The following is a 7,997-nucleotide window of genomic DNA, read 5'->3' as shown; positions in this document are numbered from 1 at the left end:
GGGCCGGGTATGGAGATATGATTTTTTTTTTCTCAACCTGGGATCAAACAGAGAAATCACTCATGTTCCCCCTACGGTAACCTTAGTGAAAACAATACAATCTTTCAATATCATGCAAATAACACCACTCCTCGTAAGGAGAATTACCCTGTACCCTTTGGGGGATACTCCTCCTCCTTTGCAAACACCTATATGACAAAAATGGGTGCAACCGAACCTTCCTGGCCTTAATAGGCCATCACTGGGTGTGTGGGACCAGAGCTTATACCGCACTACCAGCTAATTGGTCAGGAATCTGTTATCCCGCCCGACTCTTCCCAGAATTCCGAGTGCTAGGAACCTTCCCTCGAGAACGCCTCCACAATTTCAGGCAAAAAAGAAGGGACTTAACAGATGCCCAATGGTATGTACATAACATAAGCCCCTTAACCTGGGAAGAGGCCATTGGCGGTTCCTTAATACCATTAGGGGGAGTAATACATCATGCAAAAAGGCTCCTAAGGTTACAAGCAGTAGTTGAAATAATGGCAAATGAAACCGGAGAAAGTTTAAGAGCCCTGGCCAAAGAAACAGGGGCAATCCGACAGATGGCCCTCCAAAACCGTCAGGCATTGGACATAGTGCTGGCAGCAAAAGGAGGGACTTGTGCTCTCATTGGAAAAGACTGCTGTGTGTATATACCAGACAACACCAATGAGGTAATAGATCGTGCTAGCCACTTAGAACAAATCGCATATCTTCCCCACGAAGAGCCAAGTTCTTTATGGAAGTGGCTAAGTAACCTTTTCAATTTCTCTGGCATAGGAAACTGGTTGTTTCAGGGAGCCCTAACTCTCCTGTTTGGAATCCTAATAATTTTTGTATGTTTTCAGTTACTTTCCTGTTGTATCCAAAATTGTGTCAGGCATGCTACACAGATAGCTGCCCCAAACCAGAGTGCTAATTTGATGATTTAAAATATCACTGATGAACAAAGAGATAAAGAGCGATTGATATGTGGAACCCAGTCATTGTTGGTCATTGCGTAGCTTGACCAAAAGGAAGGATTGTGAAAGTAGAATGAATTATATTGAAATTATAATTCATTAAAGAAATGCTACTTGAAGGGTTTGTTGAAATATAGTTGTCAGGAAGAGAAACATTAAGGAGTGTGAGACAATGGGTCCTCAAACTAATTAACTTAGAGCTCCTACTGAGCTAGGAGATTGGTAAACGTTAGTATGCAAATAAGATATGTATGTATATTTGTCAGTTTCTGCTTTCTTTTGTCTCTTATGTTAAATTGGCTTTGGCTTAGCTGTATAAATAAGTTATCTTGAGCCTCAGAGAGGGGCTCACATCTGGGTGCATTAGCAAAGTGCTTTGCTAATAAACAGAGTGGTCTGACAAATTATGTGAGTCCTGAATCTGACTTTGACACATGAAAGAAGGAAATATGTGATAATCTGTGGGATAATTCATTTTGATAGTTGTAAAGGTGGTAGTGACTGCAAGCTCTCACGCTTTTCTGATATAGCATGCTGGAAGGATGGTAGGATTTGGGTCCAGTGCCCCTTTAACAAAATAATTATAATCCATAGAGTAGACTAGGCCTAAGTGTCTGGGTGTCTACTTCAGTTAAAGCCTTGGACAGAGAACCTAGATAGTTTAATGCTTGTAAGTTATAGAATAGAATAACCCTGTTGTCTAGATTTATCTTTGACAACTATTGTTTGAGGTGTTAGCTGGCATCCCATCAGTACTGGGGTTAGAGTGAAAATGAAGCTGGAACAGCCAAAATCTCCACTCATTTTGAGCTGAAAGCACAAAGTGCTATGTGGTTTCCAACTGAAATAGAAACATTTTAAGATTCAGACAAAATTATGTCCATTGTTCCTTCTATCCAGCGTTAAATTTTAGGTTAACCTTCCAAAAGTGAGTGAGTTGTCTAATGGCAACGTGAATCACATCATAGACAGGTGAAGTGACTTGTTTGTTCATGAGCTCTCCATTGGCTATGTACATTTTTAAACTAATACAACCAGCTGGGACCCCAGCCCAGGATTGGTACATAAGTGCTGCTCTGCCATTCTCTTCTTGTGTCATACTCTGTGCTCTGCTGATGGGGAATATGGTATCTTCTCTAGCTGAACTGTAATGTCACAAATCAGCCAATCAACTTCCTTTTTGTCTTTGTTGAATACATTTGCATACTGTCAGAGGATTGATTAAAATACATGACCTATTCATTATAAAAGCACTTCTCTTTAAAAACAACTCAAATGACATCTCAGCCAGCAAAATCAGAACTGTCCAGTAATTTTCAATAATCAGATATGTTAGACCACTGAACACAAGATACTGCGTGTGAGACTGTTACTCAAATATTATGTCCAGTTCTGGTGTCAACACTTCAAAAAGGCTGCTGATAAAGTATAAAGGGTTCAGAAAAGAGCTACAAGAATGATTTGAAGTCTGGAAAATCGGTCTTAGTTTCTCACTGTAAAGAAGCTCAGTGTAATAAAATTGAGTTGACTTGATTGTGGGCTATAACTACCTGCCTGAGGAAAAAACTAAAGGCTCTTTGTTAAAAATCTCCAGCTTTTAGGCTGAAGTTATCTAGCTTCTAGCTATTGGATACTGTCATGTCTTTGCCTTTTTGATTAGTGAGGGTAATTAGCCATTGGAACAACGTAACTAGGGAAGTGGGGGATTCTCCTCTACTTGAAGAAATTAAATCAAGACTTGGACGTCTCTGTAAAAGAGATGCTCTAGTTGAACCTGAAGTTACTGGCTTGATGCTGTGAAATTGCTAAACTGTATAATTTCTGGTCTGAGATCAGACTAGATGATCCCAATGGTCTCCTCGTAAATCTTTTGAATATAACACAGCCGTGATGGTGATAAACTATGTTTATTATGTACCTGGGAATGCTCTATTTGCTAATCCATTGACCAGGGACCTCATGTAAAACTGAAGACCCACAGGCAGCCTCAAACAGCTGTTTTGTAAATCACCTTGCCAGTGCAATCTTTCCTTCCCCACAAATATGGAATTCCCCTTCTTCCTGCTCTCACCCTCAAATCATTCATCTCTAAAGCCAAAGGTGGGAAGTGTTCAGTCCTGGACACATAAGAAGTTTAAACCCTGCTATCGCGCTACCCTTAGAACGAAAGAGGAGCACTTTATACCAATGTAAAGGGGACATCTCTCAGATGTACAGTTCTTTCTTTTCACTCTTGTATATGCCTAGATATTGGACTTTAAATCTGTGGAATACAGAAAAAATAGAGTTCAAATTTAGAAGTGCTTTTAAAAATATTATCTTTAATGTTTTTCCCCCTCACCTTCAGAAATCTGTACAAGCTAACTGAGGATAAATAAAGCAGTTGCTCATAGGTAAGATATTCCTAATAACTTTTTAAAAACAAACTTAGAATGATTTTCTTAAAAAGAAAAGGAGCACTTGTGGCACCTTAGAGACTACCAAATTTATTAGAGCATAAGCTTTCCTGAGCTACAGCTCACTTCATCGGATGCATACAGTAGAAAATATAGTGGGGAGATTTTATATACACAGAGAACATGAAACAATGGGTGTTACCATACACTGTAACAAGAGTGATCAGGTAAGGTGAGCTATTACCAGCAGGAGAGAAAAAAGCCCTTTTGTAGTGATAATCAAGATGGTCCATTTCCAGCAGTTGACAAGAACGTGTGAGGAACAGTGGGGGGAAGGGGAATAAACGTGGGGGAAATAGTTTTACTTTGTGTAAAAAGAAAAGGAGTACCAAAGTATTTGAGCATAAGCTTTCGTGAGCTACAGCTTCACTTCACGAAAGCTTATGCTCAAATAAATTGGTTAGTCTCTAAGGTGCCACAAGTACTCCTTTTCTTTTTGCGAATACAGACTAACACGGCTGTTACTCTGAAACCTGTTACTTTGTGTAATGACCCATCCACTCCTAGTCTTTATTCAAGCCTAATGTAATGGTGTCCAGTTTGCAAATTAATTCCAATTCAGCAGTCTCTCATTGGAGTCTGTTTTTTGTTGAAGAATTGCGACTTTTAGGTCTGTAATCAAGTGACCAGAGAGATTGAAGTGTTCTCCGACTAGTTTTTGAATGTTTTAATTCTTGACGTCTCCTGCTGGTAATAGCCCACCTTTCCTGGTCACTCTTGTTACAGTCTGTATGCTAACACCCATTGTTTCATGTTCTCTGAGTATATAAAATCTTCCCACTATATTTTCCACTGTATGCATCCAATGAAGTGAGCTGTAGCTGATGAAAGCTCATGCTCTAATAAATTGGTTAGTCTCTAAGGTGTCACAAGTACTCCTTTTCTTTTTATGGATACAGACTAACACGGCTGTTACTCTGAAACCAATGATTTTCTTGTAATCTCTGCAATATAGTCAAAAAACATGTTAATATGCTGTAGAACAAAGCAAGAGCATGAATAAAACCCATATGCTGAATATCTTACTTGTGCCTTCATAGCTCATGACTACTGTGTCCATCTCATAGTCATGATGACAAACCCTGCTACTGCACTGTACCATCAGCTGTACATTTCTAGACTACCTTTCAACAGATAATTTGCACGTGGTTCATCCACTAACTCCCTTGCAACAATCTTTGAGGTTCAGCAGATAAGTACTGTACCCATTTTACAGCTCAGGAAAAGGGAAAGATTTATTTTTTTTAATAACTTGTGCAAGGTCCTACAGTCAGCCACTGGCAGGATTCAGCTTTTCTTTCTAACGGCTAGATGAATTCCACATGTGATGATCTTGCACAATGTGACTTAAATTAGCCATTTCTTATATTTTCCACATTTTGAATAATTTAGATTTGTATCATTCTTTCTGTGGATAAAGGGAGGCATGAAAGTGGTGAATCTGAACTGGGATTAGGACTGTATATGTGGCAGTGATGAAAGGTTACTATTCTGCCCTCAGTATCGTCCCACTTTGTGGAGATTCGGTACCGTCCAGTCACCGCAGACCTACCCAAAGTCAATGGGTAAATTAATGCTGATTTTTGTCAGCGTTCATTTATCCATTTTCATAGATTAAGGCCAGAAGGGACCATTCTGATTGGCTAGTCTGACTGCCTGCACTACACAGACTCTGAAACTTCCCTGAATTGATTCCTACTTCAAGTCCAATAGTTGTGGTTGAACTAGAGAAGGAAAGGGCAACCTGAGCCTGAGAAGGAGCCAGAATTTACCAGTGTACATTGCCAAAGAGCCACAGCAATAAGTCATCAGCCCCCCATTCGCTCCCCCACCCCGATGCCTGTGCCTCCCACCCACCAGCAGCCCTGCCAATCAGCACCTCCTCCTCCCTCCCCGCACCTCCTGATCAGCTGTTTCGTGGCATGCAGGAGGCTTGGGGGGGGGGAGGAGTGAGGGCATGGCAGGCTCAGGGGAGGGGGCGGGAAGGGGTGGAGTGGGGGCAGGGCCTGTGTTAGAGCCGGGGGTTGAGCAGTGAGCCCCCCCGGCACTTTGGAAAGCTGGCGCCTGTAGCTCCAACCCCAGAGTCGGTGCCTGGACAAGGAGCCGCATGTTAACGTCTGAAGAGCCGCGTGTGGCTCCAGAGCCACAGGTTGGCCACCCCTGAACTAGAGCATGTCTTTTAGAAAAGACATCCAATGTTGATTTAAAGATGTCCAGTGATAGAGAATCTACCACAACCGCTAGTAAGTTGTTCCAATGGTTAATTACCCTCACTATTTAAAATAAAATTGTGCCTTATATCTAGTCTGAATTTGTCTAGCATCAACTTCCAACCATTGGATCTTGTTATACCATTGTCTGCTAGATTTACGAGCCCTCTGTGATCAAATTTCTGTTCCTCATGCAGGTGCTTGTACACTGCTCAAATCACCCCCTAGCCTCTTCTTTTTGTTAAGCTAAATATATTGAGCGCTATAAGTCTATCACTATAAGGCCTGTTTTTCAATCCTTTATTCATTCTTGTGGCTTTTCTTTGAATTGTCTCCAACTTGTCAACGTCCTTCTTGAATTCTGGACACCAGCACCAGACACAGTATTCCAACACAGTGGAACCTGTGCCAAATGCAGAGGTAACATACCCTCCTTCCTACTTGAGATTCCCCTGTCTGTGCACCCAAGGTTCACAGTGGCCCTTTTGGCCACAGTGTCATACTGGGAGCTCATGTTGAGCTGATTATCCATCGGGACCCCCAAGCCCTTTGCAGCTTCTGCTTCCCAGGATAAAGTCCCCCAAACTACACTTTACACTTGGTTGTAATAAAATCCCATTTTAACCAAACAATCTAAATCACTTTGTATCAGAGACCCATCCTCTTTATTGTTCATAGACAATATGAAGATTGGGGAAGTGGTAAACTTTATCATAGTGATTTCTTCCTTCTTCCAGGTCATTGAATAACACAGAGCCAAGAAAGTCCACACTATAAAGAAGTGCTTGATGATGATTCCCTGCTTACAGTTACATTTTGAGACCTATCAGTTAGCCATTTGTTAATCCGCAACATGTGCTATGTTGATTTTGTATCATTCTAGTTTCTTAATCAAAATGTTGTGCGATACCAAGTCAAATGTCTTACAAAAGTCTATTACATCAACTCTCCTACCTTTATCGACCAAACTTGTAATCTCATTTTAAAAAAATCTGATTAGCTTGACAAAATATGTTTGTCCCATAAATCCGTGTTGATTAATATCACTGATATTATCCTCAATTCTTTATTAAGCAAGTCTCCTCTTAGCCATTATTTTGCCTGAGCTCACTGGCTGGTTGACAGGACGATAATCACTTGTGTTGTCCCATGTACAACACAAGTAATTATTTTTAATTACCACCACAATATTTGCTTTCTTCCAGTCCTCTGAAACTTCCCCTTTGGCCCAAGACTTATTAACAATCAACATGAATGCTCCGGCGCACTCCTCCTCTTCTACAGTGTGGACCACCCCTTTGAGAGCCGGCTTGGGGAGGCAGGGTTGCGGGTGGGAGGGAATATGTTGGTGCGCAGCCTGTGAGCATTGTGCTGCCTCAAAGACAACAGGAGCTGTGGCCAGCTTGGCATTGGTGCATTGGCACACAGCTTCTGTGGAGGCCACAGATAGTGGGTACTGAGCCTCCTGCTACTGCCACCGAGATCCCAGTGTTATATATACATCTTTTAATGGAAGGATACGCCCATAACCATTGCCTTTATGTAAAGGCAACCAAATTCACATTCTGCTCTTCCTTTTTCTGTGCTACTGCTGCAGTTTCTTTTCCCCACCTTCTTAAGGCTTGGTTTGAGGTCTTTGTTCTTGTTTTCTGTAGCTGATCGCTTCTGTGCACCTGAGGCAGCATGAAACGGAATAATAGCCTTGGCTGAATAATAGCCTTGTCACATAACGCATTCTCTGGAACAGCTGAATTATGTAAGAATATATTTCATTGGTTTTAAATTTACCACTGCCCAAAACAGAAAGCACTAAATGCAATACTTATGGAGAAGAATGAATGAGGTCATCTATTAAATTTTTCATCTACTGCAGCTGGTTAAGCCTGAGGGTGTCCTGAGCAATATAAATCTGAGAGCTCAGAGCTTCAGAATCTGAAGGAAATGGAAGAGGAGAGAATCATGTGCTAGATATACAAGGAGCTGTAAAAAGAAATAATATACAGTTTTACTGGAAAAGACTTGATGATGCTGAATCCACATCCGGGCTTTACAAACCACTTGCATTCAGAGCTCTAAAAGAGTGTCTAAAAGAGCCCATATTACAGCAGGATGGATTCAGAGCAAGGACAAAAAGATGTGTGATGAAATTTGGTGTAATTAGAGAAAGGATCAAAAGAATTTTGGTTTATAAACTCTAAAACCATACCAGTTAGACCAAAAAACACCCTTCTTGGGTTATCTAGTGCTCCCGCCCTGCTACTGCAGTGTTAGGGTCAGGTCTTCAGCTTGTCTAAATTGACATAGATCTCTTAGAGCTCAACAGAGCCATGCTGACTCACACATGC

Source organism: Lepidochelys olivacea, assembly GCF_965140295.1.
Source record: "Lepidochelys olivacea isolate rLepOli2 genome assembly, chromosome: 1".
Lineage (NCBI taxonomy): Eukaryota > Metazoa > Chordata > Testudines > Cheloniidae > Lepidochelys > Lepidochelys olivacea.
Note: the sequence above shows the minus strand (reverse complement) of the source record.